Below are 15,208 nucleotides of genomic sequence, written 5' to 3'. Positions count from 1 at the left end.
GTAAAAATAATGGGATTGAAAATCAACAAAATAAAAGATGAACAAATATAGAATTTGCATTAAGTAGTTCTTTGATGAGATTAAAATCCTGATAAACCTTGGCTAAACTGCTCAAGGAAAAAGAAGAAAATATAAACTACCAACACCAGTAATGAAAAAAGAGACATTACTATATTCTTCAGACATTGAAAGGTAAATAAAAAAATATTTTAGGCAAGTTTATACAAATAAATTCAACATTGTAGTTGAAATGGACAACTCCCTTAAAAAATTAAAACCAAAAGCAGTTTACCAGAACTGAAAAATGGTAAAATAGAAACTAAGTATTGCCCTACATATACTGCAAAGGAATTGAGTTTGTTTCAAAAGAAAAAGGAATCTGCCCAGAGAGAAATCCTCAGCTTAAAGAGAATACGTATGTGTGAGTACTGTGGTGTGTATGAGTACTGTGTGTGTGTGAGTACTGTGGTGTGTGTGAGTACTGTGTGTGTGCATGCACATGTATGAACAGTGTGTGCATGTGAGTACTGTGTGTGTATGAGTACCGTGTGTGTGTGTGCATGCATGCTTGAGTACTGTTTGTGTCTGAGTACTGTGGTGTGTGTGAGTACTGTATGTGTGCATGCACATGTATGAACAGTGTGTGCATGTGAGTACTGTGTGTGTATGAGTACTGTGTGTGTGCACATCCACCTGTGTGAGTACTTTGTGTATATATAAGTGTTTATGTTTGAGCTTATGTGTAGACTCATTGTTGTATATATCTTTTCTCTTAAAAATTGTACATGTTCAATGATGCAACACGGGTGCATTTTCCAAAATACTCGGCCATATACACATTGGGTATTGTACTATTGTGTTGCTATAAATGATTACCTGGGGCAGGGTAATTTATAAATAAAAGAGGTTTATTTGGCTCACAGTTTTGCAGGGTATTGAGGTGGAGGAGCACAATTTTTATTATCACCCACTGCTATCCTTCGAGCTGTACAAGAGGCATGGCATCAGCATCTGCTTCTGGTGAGGTCCTCAGGGAGCTTTCACTCCTGGTGTAAGGGGAAGTGAAGTTGGCTTCACAGAGGGAGTTAAGAGAAAAGAGAGAGGGGAGGGAGGTGCCAAGCTCTTTTTTTAATTTCTTATTTTTTGAGACGGAGTTTTGCTCTTTTTATCCAGGCTGGAGTGCAATGGTGCCATCTCGGCTCACTGCAACCTCCACCCGCTGGGTTCAGACAATTCTCCTGCCTCAGCCTCCTGAGTAGCTGGGATTACAGGCACGCACCACCATGCCCAGCTAATTTTTTGTATTTTTCGTAGAGATGGGGTTTCACCATGTTGACCAGGATGGTCTCTATCTCTTGACCTCATGATCCACCCGCCTTGGCCTCCCAAAATGCTGGGATTACAGGCCTGAGCCACCGAGCCCAGCCCGGGAAGTGCCAAGCTCTTTAGAGCAATCTGTTCTCCTGGAACTCACTCATTACCACAAAGCAGGCACCAAGCCACTCATGAGGGACCCGCCCCCATGGCCCAAACACCTCCCACTGGGCCCCACTTCCATCGCTAGGATCACATTTCAACATGAGGTTTGGAGGAGACAAATATTTAAGCTCTTCTCATTGTAATAATAAGAAGACTAAGAATCATAAGCACATGATTGATGCTCTTTCAGATTTCTCTGGAGGAAGGAAAGAAGGTACTATTTCTGAAGGGAATATAGTTTGAGAACTGAAGGATAAGATGTATATTTTCAAGCCAATTCATCAGATTTCCATTTTAAGCTTTTCTTCACATGTGGCACAGGTGAATTTTTCACTTTCTAGATGGGCGCTGGTAGAGAAGTCTACGGATGCATTTTAATGGCACCACGGGTGTCATTCTGGAGCTGCTCACATGGACCAGTCACATTGTGAGCATGAGAGACCTGCCTCATGCCTATGGAAATACTCAAGGCAACTTAGCATTGTTGCAGTTTTATTATTCATTGATGTCCTCTGGACAACACACTCACAATGTCTATGATTTCTTCTAAATTTGTCATCCATCAGCCAGTAGAAACCTCAATGTTATATAAATAGTCGGTTTTAATTTTAATTTATTCTGGTGGGTCATTGCAATTTTTTAAGTTGTTTTGAGGATCTGGAAATACAAATATTCAGTATTAATCTAAAGGAGTTTTGCTTTTTTCTGTTTTTTCTTTATCTTTTCAGTGTACCTTTGGAAAGTCAAGCACCGCTTGATTAGGGAAGCAAATTTTTTGTTTGTTTGTTTATTTCTTTTAGAGATGGAGTCTCCCTCTGTAGCCCAAGCTGGAGTGCAGTGGTGCAATCTCAGCTCACTGCAAGTTCCACCTCCCTGGTTCAAGTGATTCTTGTGCCTTGTTACTTATGTGAGTTTGTGATTTCATCCTTTTATTCCATCCACCAGTAATCACTGCCTGTCTGCTTGGAGCCAGACACTGTACTGGACTCGGTTCATGATGTCTATCGGTTTGATGCAAAAGTTATTACAGTTTTTCACATTAAAAGTAATTGCAAAAACTGCAATTATGTTTGCACCAACACAGTAGAATAATAAAGGAGCATCCTAACTCCAAAGCTTTCACATGCTCAGAAGCTAGAAGGAACAAGCACCTTACATACCTACATATATTTCTTCCTCACAATAAACCTTTGATGTCAGTGTTGTTATAATTTCCATTTATCAGATGGGAAAACTGAGGCCTTGCTTGCCAGTGGTGGCATCTAATGAACAGACAAAACGAGGGAATTGAAGGACCTCTTCAAGGAGAATGACAAATCGCTGCTCGAGGAAATGGGAGAGGACACGAACAGATGGAAAAACACTCCATGCTCATGGATAGGAAGAATCAATATCGTGAAAATGGCCACACTGCCCAAAGTAATTTATAGATTCAATGCTGTTTTCATGAAACTGACATCTCTCACAGGATTGGAAGAAACTACTTTAAAATTCATACGGAACTAAAAAGAGAGCTTGTATAGCCAAGATGATCCTAAGCAAAGAGAACAAAGCTGGAGGCATCATGCTACTTGACTTCACATTGTACTACAAGGCCAGTAACCAAAACAGCAGGGTACTGGTACAAAAACAGACACATGGACAAATGGAGCAGAACAGAGAACTCAGAAATAAGACCACACATCTACAACTATGTGATCTTTGACCAACTTACCAAAACAAGCAACCGGGAAAAGGTTTCTTATTTAATAAATGGTGCTGGGAGAACTGGCTAGCCATATGCAAAAAATTGAAACTGGACCCCTTCCTTACACCTTAGACAAAAATTAACTACGATGGATTAAAGACATAATTGTAAAACACAAAACTATAAAAACTCTAGAAGAAAATCTAGGCAATAGCATTCAGGACGTAGGAAAAGTCAACAATTTCATGAAGGAAATGTCAAAAGCCATTGCAACAAAAGCCAAAATTAGCAAATGAGATCTAATTAAATAAAAGTGCTCCTGCACAGCAAAAGAAACTATTATCGGAGTGAACAGACAAGCTACAAAGTGAGAGAAAGGTTTTGCAATCTATCCATCTGACAATGTCTAATGTCCAGAATTTTCAAGGAACACACAAGGACATGGTCCCTACACAAGGGTGACATGCAAGTTCGTGAAGCAGTCCATAGTTTTAAACTTCAAATTTTCAAGGAGGACACAAGGTTCTGTGTCCTCCAGGAAACCCAGGTTTCTGCTGGAGCTGCGAGGTGCAGGGACACCCTGAGAGAGAATGTGGAGGTTTTGCTGATCATGGACTGAGAATTCCAGGGGGTGCAGTGGGAAGATTTGTGGAGTTGGGGAGGGAGGATGATGTGGACAGAAGAGGAGTGTGCAGAGCCTCGTGGATTCAAGTGCAGAGTATGTGGGGGACCCAGCGTGACTGACACAAACAGGGAGAGGGCATGATAAGCTCAGTCGTGGTGGGCTTGAGGAAGACGATGGTGCTGAGGCTGTGGGAGACAGGGGAGGAGGAGAAGGGGTGGCTCTCACCTGGGCTCTGTCCATGGAAGTGAGGATGGTGGAGTGGTTGGGTCTCCGTGCTGTGTGGACCTTTCTTGACCACCTGATGACAGTTTGCAGTTCCTGACACAGCGGGCTTCTTAGAGGATTGATTCTTGACCCCAAGGAAAGGAAGTGAGCTCATTCTAGGTCTCAGGTCTACCCTGATGCCTTCTTCAGGGGGTGCCACTTCTGGGTCCCCCGTGGATCCCAGCACAGGAGCCCTCTTCTGCCCTGCTGAGGGGACCAAGGCCCAGGGGAGCTGTGCTCAGATTTCATAATGCCAATATATAGCTCCGCACCTTGGAATATTATGTGGACGTGGAGGTGTTTTTCCCAAATAAAAGAAAACTAAGTAAATGGGACTCTAAAAAAAAAAAAAATACAACTGAGCAATGGAGAGTAGAAGAAAATTTTCCTACTTTTCAGTTTCCCTGAATGTTGGTCTCAAGGGGCTGGAGAGAGAAGTTGCAGGGAGAACAGAAACTCGGAGAGGGCTGGAGCTCCCAAGCGCTGCTCACCTCCACAAGAAAGACATGCGGGAAACGGTTAAGGCAATTTCACATCACTTTGAAATTCTGTGATATTAGGGAATTGTAGTAACTCTCTTCAGTGTAATAATAATATTGTTGTCGGAAACATGTTATTTTTTAAGAGATGACCACCAAAGTATTTAGAAATGAAGGTCATGCTGTTGGCAAGTGATTGCCTAATGTTTCAGCAAAAATTGTGGACATATAATTTATTACATACACAAAGGAAATAATTAGATCTATGGTGACAATTGTATTCTTTCCAAATTTTGGACTCTGAAATTTTTTAAATAACTTGGAGAAAAAAATTAAAGCTAATACTACATAATCACATGAGAAATATTCACAATGTCATGTTGAATGAAAATTAAACTTCAAGACTAGCTGAGGTGACTCATATCCAATCCCAGAGCTTTTAGAGGCTGAGCTGGGAGGACCACTTTAGGCCAGGTATTTGAAAGCAGCCTGGGCAACATGGCGAGACCCCATCTCTACAACACACTAAAAAATTAATGAGCCTGGTGGCAGGTGCCTGTGGTTCTGGCTACTTGGGAAGCTGAGTGGGGGGATGGCTTCAGCCTGGGAGCTCAAGGTTACAGTGAACTGTGATCATACCACTGCAATTTAGCCTCAGTGACACAGCAAGACCATGTTTCAAAAAAAAAAAAAAAAAAAAGGTGAGAGAGAGAAGAAAAAAAAATAGATCAGGCCTTTCAAAGCATTCAAGAGCATGTGCATGAGAATGTCAGTTGTGTGTGGATGTGTCATTGTGTCGAGAGTGTCTGAGTAAGCATGTGTGTCAATATGTGTGACAACATCTTTTTGTCTGTGTCCAATGGTGTATGAGTCTATGTGTGCATTCATTCATTCATTTATTCACTCAACAAGTATATTTAAAGTAACAGTCACTGTTCGAGGCAGCTGTGAACAATCAAAATCACTGTCCTTGTCCTCATAAAGCATGTATGCTAGAGGACAGAAAGAGTATAAGCAATTAAAATAAATACATTCATAGCTGGGCACAAATGTATGTAATCCCAGCACTTTGGGAGGCTGAAGCGGGAGGACCACTTGAGGCCAGAAGTTTGAGAACAGTTTGGGAAACATATCAAGACTCCGTTTGTACCAAAAGTAAATACAAAACTAGCCGAGTGTGATGGCACACACCTGTAGTCCCAGCTACTTGGGAGGCTGAGGTGGGAGGATCACTTGAGCCCAGGAGTTTGAGGCTATGGTGAGCCAAGATTGCACCACCGCATTCCGGCCTGGGTAACAGCACAACCCTGTCTCTCAAAACAAATAAGTAAAGAATTCTTAAATGTTAGTAAAAGGGTTGCGAACAAAAACAAAGCAGGGTGGGGTGAGGGGGATGGGAGGTGCCAAGTGGGCAGTGCAGAGACAGGCTCCGGTGGGCATGAGGAGAACGTGGGGCGGGGGGCGGGGAAGGGAGCCCTGGAGATGAGTTTCAGGCAGGGGAGTGGCTGTGCAGAGGCTCTGAGGTATGGACACCTGGGGTGCTGGATAAACCGTGATGCCTGGGCGGGCCTCGGTCTGGCCCCACCGCACAGCCGCACCTGGGTAAACTGGGCGGTCACCGGAGAGGGCCTTGCCCACGAGAGGGACTTTTCACCATGTTCTCCGCCCTCCCCACACCCCAGTTCCTCTGCCAGAAATGAGCGCGTGATCACGCCTCGGGCGCCCTTCCCGGGAAGAAGCTGCGCACGTGTCACTGCTGTCACAGGAAGCAGGAGCGCTGAAAAGGAAGAAGGAGCAGAAGAAAACGTTTCTTCTTTCCGGGTTTCTGGAGGGTGGGCCCGGAGGGCTGGAGAGGGGATGAGGAGACAGAAACCTCAGGGGCGGCTCCAGAGCTTCCCGCCCCTCCCGCGGGTGGGGTCCCCGGCTGCCAGAGGCGGCTTCACCCCGCCGATGCCCAGCCCGGCTCCGCGTCTCTGCCTGACTCACCCCCGCTCCTCCCTCCACTGCTCCGCAGAATCCGAGCGCGGCCCGCGGCCGTGCGGATGGGGGAGCTGCCGGGCAGAAACGGGGCGACACGGAGAGGAGCCGCTCGGTGCCAGGCGCGGCTGGGGGCGCCCAGGGGAAGGACCCGGCTTTGTGGCCGAGGCCAAGGCCGTGGCTGCCGGCTGCATGCTCTGTTTTCTCAGCCGCTCCGAGGACTCTCGCCCACGGCAGCACCGAGGCTGTTCTTCACGGACCACCCAGTCCAACCGCTTATCCATTGAGAACTGCACACATACGTCAGTTTTTGATACGAATTGCAGCAGGAAAAAACCTGGATGCACAGTTTGAAAATGATGAACGAATGACACCCTTGGAACAGCCCTGATGATCTGGGGTTCAGTGGAAAAGGAACAGGACAAACTTCACGAAGAAATAAGAGAATTTAATCGAAATTCAGGCTGTCGCTGTTTGTATGGAAAATGGCAACTTTAAAGAAGCAGAAGCCTTTGAAAGAATATTTGGTGGGCTGGGCGCGGTGGCTCACGCCTGTAATCCTAGCACTTTGTGAGGCCGAGGCGGGTGGATCACGAGGTCAAGAGATCGAGACCATCCTGGTCAACATGGTGAAACCCCATCTCTACTAAAAATACAAAAAATGAGCTGGGCATGGTGGCGCGTGCCTGTAATCCCAGCTACTCAGGAGGCTGAGGCATGAGAATTGCCTGAGCCCAGGAGGCAGAGGCTGCGGTGAGCCGAGATCGCGCCATTGCACTCCAGCCTGGGTAACAAGAGCGAAACTCCGTCTCAAAAAAAAAAAAAAAAAAAAGAATATTTGGTGATCCAAATTCTTATATGCCTTTAAAAAGGAAATTGCTTATGATAATCTCTCAGAAAGATACATTTCATTCCATGGAGTAAACGAAGAGTTATGTGAATTATGTGCTAAGTGAAAAATCATCCACCTTTCTAATGAAGGCAGCCGCAAAAGCATAGAAAGTAAAAGAGCAAGAACAATAACTTCTCAAGAGAAACCCAATGGTAATGATGCTGAAATGGAAACCGAAGCTAATTTGGATACAAGAAAAAGGTCTCACAAGAATCTTTGCTTATCTAAGTTGAAACATGGAACCCAACAACAAGACCTTAATAAGAAAGAAAGAAGAGTAGGAACTCTTCAAAGTGCAAGAAAGAAAAAAGAAAGCAGAAGAGCCAGTGAAAGTACGATACCTGTTTCAAAGGGTCAGCTGGTGACTCCTGAAAAGCACTGAGCTCGAAAAAGACAGATGTGGCTTTGGGAAGAAGACAAGAATTTGACCTCTGGAGTGAGGAAATTTCGAGAGGGTAACATCTAAAGTACTGTTGCAGTATAAATTCAACAACCTGACAAATGTCATGTTAAAAGGCACAATGAAGAAACTAAAATGGATTTGCTCAGACAGTGAAGACTGATTGTGTTTGTAAAAGCTTGGTGAAAGGACAATTAAGTATTTTGGTTGCTACGTTTTGTTTGAAACTTGCATCATTGATGTATTTTAAAACTTTAAATTGTTACAGTATTTTTCTGTGACCATCAATTAATATGAGGGTTTGTACTATAAGAGTTAAAGTATATGCTATCGTATTCTTTAAGAACTTGATTTTGATAAACTGTAAATTTGTCGAAGCCTGCTACATTAGCATTCCCACGCACAAATCCTGTTCCAATGAAAAAATTAAAAGCTGATATAAAAAAATTTAATTAACCTATTTTGTATCTGTAGGCTGACCTCAACCCTGTAACGTAACCCATTAAAATGAATTTGCTAGATGATTGAATAACAATAGTCCTTTGGTATGAGATAATGACTTGGTTTATGGCCTTAATATGCTACTTAATTACTTAAGACATGTATTAATAGAATGATAAATGTACAAAGTAACCTATAAGCATGACAGTCTTTTGCTTTCAATGGTTTCATGTAAAGAAAAAAAAAACTTGAACACAGTAATACCCAAGGACACAAGTGAACAATAGACACTGGGAAGGGAGGGTGGGAGTGAGGGCTGAAAACTGCCTACCGGGTGCTCTGCTCACTACCTGGGCAATGGATCATCTGTGCCCCACACCTCAGCAGTGCAGTGTACCCAGCTAACAAGCCTGCCATGTGCTCCCTGAATCTAAAATAAAAATAAATTTTATTATTACCCATGAAACAAAATCTGTACTATTAGCAAGAGTCATTTTGCGTCTCACTTGGAAACAATTTGACTTTTGTTCCAGTGTTTAAACTTTGACAAAAATGGTTTTGAATAGATCTGTATAGCCTGATGCCATAAACATAATATAACCTGATGCCATAAATATAAGATTCTCTGATACATTCATTTAACATATCAATATCGGGCCAAAAATAATATTCTGTAAAGTTTAAATAGCTATTGACTATGAGCACCTTGACGTCTATGATAGGTAATAAACAAGGCCATACATACCTTACTAAGCAGTTTTGGTTTTTCACTAACATTGCATTTTTTAAAGATTTAAACTCACAGAATTATTGAGCATATTGACTTGTGTGCTTTATTTAGCAAGTGAGTAAAAATATTGGAATAATAAAGCATTTGCATAAAAATCAAATGGTAGTGTGTTGTAATCTGTATTTTACTTCATATTAAGGTTTTATACGTGACTTTCCCATGGTTCCTGAATTTGTTATCTTATTATATACTATATATAATCAGAAACATGGATAATTTTTTAAAAGAAGAATCTGACAGCTGCGCAGCGACGCCCCGCTGTGGCCACAGGGCTAAGAACGGTGGCCCTTAGCTCCATCCTCACCTGCTCAGCCAAGACCTCCCCTGGGTCTCCCTGGGCTCCCGGCAGCAGGAAAGGCGTCTGAACACAAGAGGGCGCCCCTACCCCATGTCACGGTTGGGATCGGCCGCGTCTGTGTGGGTCTATTCATGGGCTTTTTATTCTATTCCATTGATTTAAGCCTATTTTATAACAATGTCGCACTGCTTTTTATTACTAGAGGTTTATAGTAAATCTTGAAATTACTCAATATGCATCCTCCAAATTCCTTCTTTTTAAAATTATTTCAGCTATTCAAACTTATTTATATTTTCATAGAAATGGTAGCTTCAGCTTGCCAATTTCTTTTAACATTTCCTTTAAAGCTCACTGGTGTCTTAATTGAAAATGCACTTAATTTAGTAGCTCAGTCTTGGAGAAGTAATAACACTGGATATTCCACTTCTTGAATACGCAATTTCTCTGTTAATTTTGATCTTCTTTACTTTCTGTCGGTAGTGCTTGTAGACTTTAGTGTAGAAATTATACACACTATTAAAAAATTGATGCCTGAACATGGTATTACTTTGCTAATTTTTATTTTGAGACAGAGCTTTGCTCTTGTTGCCCAGGTAAAATGCAATGACGTGATGTTGGCTCACTGCAACCTCTGCCTCCTGGGTTCAAAAGATCTCCTGCCTCAACCTCCTGAGTACATGGGATTGCAGGCTTCCACCACCATGCCCGACTAATTTTGTATTTTTAGAGAGGATTTCGCCATGTTGGCCAGGCTGGTCTGGAACTCCTGACCTCAAGTGACCCACCCACCTTGGCCTCCCAATATACTGGGATTACAGGAGTGAGCCTCTGCACCCGGCCTGTTTTTTATTGTATTAATTGAGTTGTGTTATTTAATTTGCAGCTTATTTGAATCAAACACTTCCCCATAAACCAATCTGGAGTGACATATTTTTTAAAAATTTTTATTTGAATTTATTAACTTCTTGCACTGAATTTTTCGTCTTTGTTCGAGAGAAATCATTGTTCTTGGTTCTTTTTTCTTCTAATTTTGTTGTCTGCATTTTCTTTTTTTAATCTGAGTAATGTTGGCCTCATAAATCCAGTTGAAAAGAGTTGCATCCTTTAATTTCTAAAAAGGTGTGTGTAAAATTGATGCTATTTTCAACTGTGTGTTTCATATAATTCATCAGCAAAGCCTTCTGGACCTTCTGTATTCTCTATGGGAAGGATTTCAATTACAAATTCAATTTCTACAATTTATATATGGCTGGTCACATTTTCTATTTCTTCTTAGATCAGTTTTCATGAATTTTCTCTCTCAAGGAAATTGTTCATTTGGATGTCAAGCTTATTGGCATAAAATTATTAATATTCCTTTTCTTGACCTGAAGGTCACAGTGGTCTGATGTTCTTTTATTCCTGTTATTGTTAATTTGTATCTTTTTGTCTTGATCAATCTAGTTAGGGTTTTATAAAATTTACTGATTATTTTCCCGTACAAGCAAGTTTAGGATTTGTTAATTTTATTTATCTTTCTAAGTAATTGACTTCAGTTTCATTATTATTTCCTTCCTCTGCCTGTTCCTTTTCATTTTTTATGGCAGAAGCTAAGTTACTAATTTGACATCTTCTTTTCTAACAGAGGTACTTAAAAATGTCATTTTTTCTCTATTATTTCAGCTGCACCCCATAGATTCTGATTTATTTTACTTTAATATCCTTCAGTTTAGAGGATTTCCTAATTTCTCTTGTGATTTCTACTTTGACAAAATTGTCATTTAGAGTTTTGATGTTTAATTTCTAAATACTTGGTATTTTTACAATCATGTATCTTAGTCCATTTCGGCTGTTGTAACAGAATACCATAGTCTGTGTGGATTATAAACAAAAGAAATCGATTTCTCACAATTCCAGAGCCTGGGAAGTCCAAGGTCAAGACAATAGCGGAATGAGTGTGTGATTCAGGTGTTTCCAGATTCACAAATGGTGTCTTTTCTCAGTGTTCTTACATGGTGGAAGGGGCAAAGGACCTGAATGAAGTCCCTTTTATAAGAACAGTAACCTAATTAATAAGGGATCTGCCCTCATGACTTAATCACCTCTTAAAGGCTCCACCTCCAAACACCATCACATTAGGGATTAGGTTTCAATATATGAACTTAGGGAAGGACCAAAACATTCAGTCCACAGGATCACCTTATTGCTACCAATTTCTAATGCGTTTTCATATGGTCTGAAAATACGTCTTGTATGATTTCAATATTTTCAAATGTATTGTTTGATGGCCTGAGATATAGTTTCTCTTGGTAAATGTATAATTCTCACTGGAGACAATATATATTTTTTCACTGATGTTCATATGTATTTATATACATAAAGTCTGTGTGGTTAATGTTTTTGTTTTTCTAGTTCTTTGTTGGAATTTTCTATAGTTTTTAAATTTATTGCTAAAGTTTTAACATATCTAATCATGCTCATAGAATTCTCCATTTCTCTCTGTAATTTTATCCATTTTTTTGTGAACTCTGAAGTTAAGCTATTGGGCGGATTTCTGATTGCATGTCTTTTTGTTGGATTGATGCTTTTGTTATTGTGAAATGTCTCTCTCTCTCTTTTTTAAATCTCTGGTAATACAGTTCATTTGAAAATCTCTTCTTTACTGGTAGTAATATAACCGGTAGCAATATAATGCTTTCAACCCCCTTAGGCTTACTGTTCACGTGACATTGCTTCTTCCGTCAATTTTCATTTAACTTAGACGTACGTGTGCAGGCGTTAGCCTGTTTTCACACTGCTAATGTTGTAACCAAGCGAGTTGTAAGGAAAGTGCCACACTCTGAGATAGAATCAGGAGTTCTTTGTTGCCAGTGACCAAGAGACAGCTAACGCTCAAAATTCTCTTGGCCCAGAAGAAGGGGCTTGATTCCTTTTTACACTTTGCTTAGAGAAAGGGGGTAATCACCCCCTTGCATTTTGTAAGTCCAGGAATATTCAAGTTGGATTTAGAATTGGAATGCTAGAAGATCCAGTCACAGACGCCATCGATTCTTTGATTTTTGTCTTTTGGATTCCTCGTTTTTCCTGATTATCCACTCACAAGTTGACTCAGCTGGGAACCTGACCATGAATGTAGTGCTTTCTGGCTGGGCTCCGCCCCTCATCGGGAAGACCAGGTGAAAAGGTAAAGAAACAAACAAACACCTGAATTCTCCCTTGGGAGTGTGGGTCATATCCACTGTCTGGGATTTAAAATGCCTCTTCATGTGCAAGGCGAGGTGGTCTGACCTGGAAAATGCTCGGTGGCATTTCTGGCACCGGAACGGGCGTTGCCCAGTGTGTTTACCGTAGTGCCTGGTCAGTTCATCTGAGCAGACGAATTTCCGTCCACAGCCCTGGCAGTCACCGTGGTAAGGTTTCTCACCTGTGTGGGTTCGCAGGTGTGCCTTGGGATGGGAACTCTTTGTGTGGGTGGCCGTGCTTTTCTGGGACACGATCGTCTTCCCCTGTTTGGCCTGGGCTCCTCGGCAGGCAGGAACCCGGCGGCTTGAGCTCTTGGTCATGGAGCAGCGGACTTGCGGCTGAGTCTGGTCAGGCAGGAAGGATGGGTAATCGGGCCCTGGGTGGGGATGGAAGCCGGGGAAGTGGCAGGGCAGGGTGACAGTCCCTGCTGCTCAGCAGTTCCTCAGGTCCCAGGGGTCGGGGGCTGCCGCCCCAGGGGGACGTCGTGTGCAGCCCGCCGTGGCCATGGCTGGGAGGGGTCCAGCGCCTGAGTGGGTGCACGAGGAGGCTCCTCCTGCTTGATCTGGGGATACGGGCGCTGCGGGCCGCCGTTGTGGGGGCCGCCACCACCACCACCAGGTGGCTGCTGTCAGGGCCGTCTTCGCTGCCGCTGATGACAACTGGCTGTGTACTCGCTGCCCGGGGGCGCTCAGTGACGCCTTCAGCACGAACTTGCCAGTCACCCCAACAGCTGGCAGCTGCAGCTGCAGCGGTGGAGTGGACCCCGGCTCCAACTGCGGCTGCAGCAGGTCCGCCGCAGAGCCGCCAGAGGGGCTCATGTTGTGGACGTCCTCCAGGTTGAAGGAAGCCGTCGGAGGGGGAGCAGACTTTCTGCCATAGAGGAGGCCTCCGCCCGTGGGGTCCCCACGCCTGGGTCGCCCCGCCGGCATTGGACAGCTGAAGCTGCAGGTGGAGGGTGCGCTGGCAGGGCCGCTGCTCGACGGGAACGACGAGGAAGACGCGGACGCGGACAAGGGCACAGTGGCGGCCACCGACTGCTGATGGACAGGGAATTGGAGAGGACAAGGCCCAGGTCCAGGAGGCCGCTGAGCTCCTCGGTCTCTCTCCGGGGCAGGGGGGCCAGGTTGCTACCGCCGCAAGCTGCAGGGGCTCCGGCAGGTCTGTGGCCACGGTCGCCACCACTAGGTCCTGGCGTGGCCAGGAAGCACTGGGGGAAGTCCTGCATGTGGCAGAGCTCCTCCTGCCAGCGGCTAATCGGGTTATCTGGAGCACCTGCTTAACACAGTGTCCTCTCCCTTCCCGCCCGGCCAGACGCCAACGTGGAGAAAGGTGGGAGCAGCGCCTCGCTGACAGCCCTGTCAGACTCGCCAGGTGGCTGCCTCATGAATGTGAGGGCCCAGAAGGTCCTCAGGAGCCCGAAGCATCTGGGGCACCTGAGCCCCAAAGTCAACGAAGAGAAGACTTAGAAACGAAGCCAAAACCCAAACCCCCAAGTTGCCTGACGTCCTTCTTCTTTAGATTAAATATAAATTAGAGTCATCCTTTTTAAAAAGTTTCTTTGTTTACAAAGCTCTTAGAAAAGTAGACAATCTTATAAAAATAGACAATCAGCAAGGCAAGAAAGTAGGCCCGGTGGCCGGGCTGCCCTCTCTTCCACTCACCAGCGTCCTCCACCACTATCATGGTCACCTGGGTTGCTGCCGTGGGCGCAGGGGCTGTGGCCAGGGCAGTGGGCAGGAGGTGCCACTCGGTGAGACTGCCACGGCGGAGAACTGGTGGGTGCTGCAGGGCACAGAGTCTGCGGAGCTGGAGTCTGGATGCACGGAGTCTGGGTGCGCAGAGGCCACAGGCGCGGGTCATGGGCCTGTGGGTGGGGAGGGGACCGGAGGGGCGGCGAGGTCACTCGGCGGCTCCTGGTGCCTCCGCTGCCTGCCACGGCCTCTGCTCCCCACGCGCCCGCTCCTTCTCTCTGGGAAACTTGGAAAAACTCTTAATATGTGCAGATTCCTTAGGCTTTCTTGATTCTTTCCGGGCCTTAAGGTAGATTTAGAGAATTATAAATTCTTGCAACAGAAAATCTGCCTTAAAAAAGTCTTCCCCGGTGATCTTTAGGCAGCTCATCTACAGACAGGTTCTTAGACACCCTGGCAAGTTTCAATGTTGAAAATTGTTTCCTCTTCCCTCAAAGCAATGACAGGGCACGTGGCCAATGGACGGGGACCGGAAACCGAGGCTGCCCCCGAGGGCGCGTCTAAGGCAGAAGACAAGGACCGCATCCGAAAGCACGTCCCGTCCCGTGGAGCTGCAGCATTTCAGATCAATACTGCAAATACCCCCGAACTGCCAAGGAACACGGCCCAGGCACCCTCTGAGGAGGGATTCTCACTTTTAATTCCTCTGTTCTTCATCTTCTGCTCTATTGGAACCCACAACCTTTGAGTGGATCTCTCCCGTTCTGGGAGCGCAGCTGTTCCTGGGACTCGGCTCCAGCTGCTGCCCACTCTGGCCTAACCCGGCTGTGCGGTGGAGGTGGCGGTCCCTTTAAGGCCCCGCTGCGCCTGCGCCTGGGGCTCTCGGAGGCGGGGCCAGAGAAGAGGACCAAGCGGCCGCAGGGGGGCGGTGGGCGGTGGTTGAGACAGCGGCTGCGCCGGAGG

General features: G+C 44.8%; 2 pseudogenes; one reads left to right on the top strand and one right to left on the bottom strand.

Annotated features, from left to right (window-relative positions):
* Positions 1-6,391: 6,391 nt before the first annotated feature.
* LOC141582006 (telomeric repeat-binding factor 1 pseudogene) lies at positions 6,392-8,017 on the top strand (annotated as a pseudogene).
* A 4,326-nt stretch (positions 8,018-12,343) lies between these two features.
* LOC141582005 (Krueppel-like factor 4 pseudogene) lies at positions 12,344-14,372 on the bottom strand (annotated as a pseudogene).
* Positions 14,373-15,208: the final 836 nt, after the last annotated feature.

Source organism: Saimiri boliviensis, chromosome 18 (assembly GCF_048565385.1).
Source record: "Saimiri boliviensis isolate mSaiBol1 chromosome 18, mSaiBol1.pri, whole genome shotgun sequence".
Taxonomy (NCBI): domain Eukaryota; kingdom Metazoa; phylum Chordata; class Mammalia; order Primates; family Cebidae; genus Saimiri; species Saimiri boliviensis.
The sequence above is the reverse complement of the archived record's forward strand: the minus strand, read 5'-3'. Positions and strand labels throughout refer to the sequence as shown.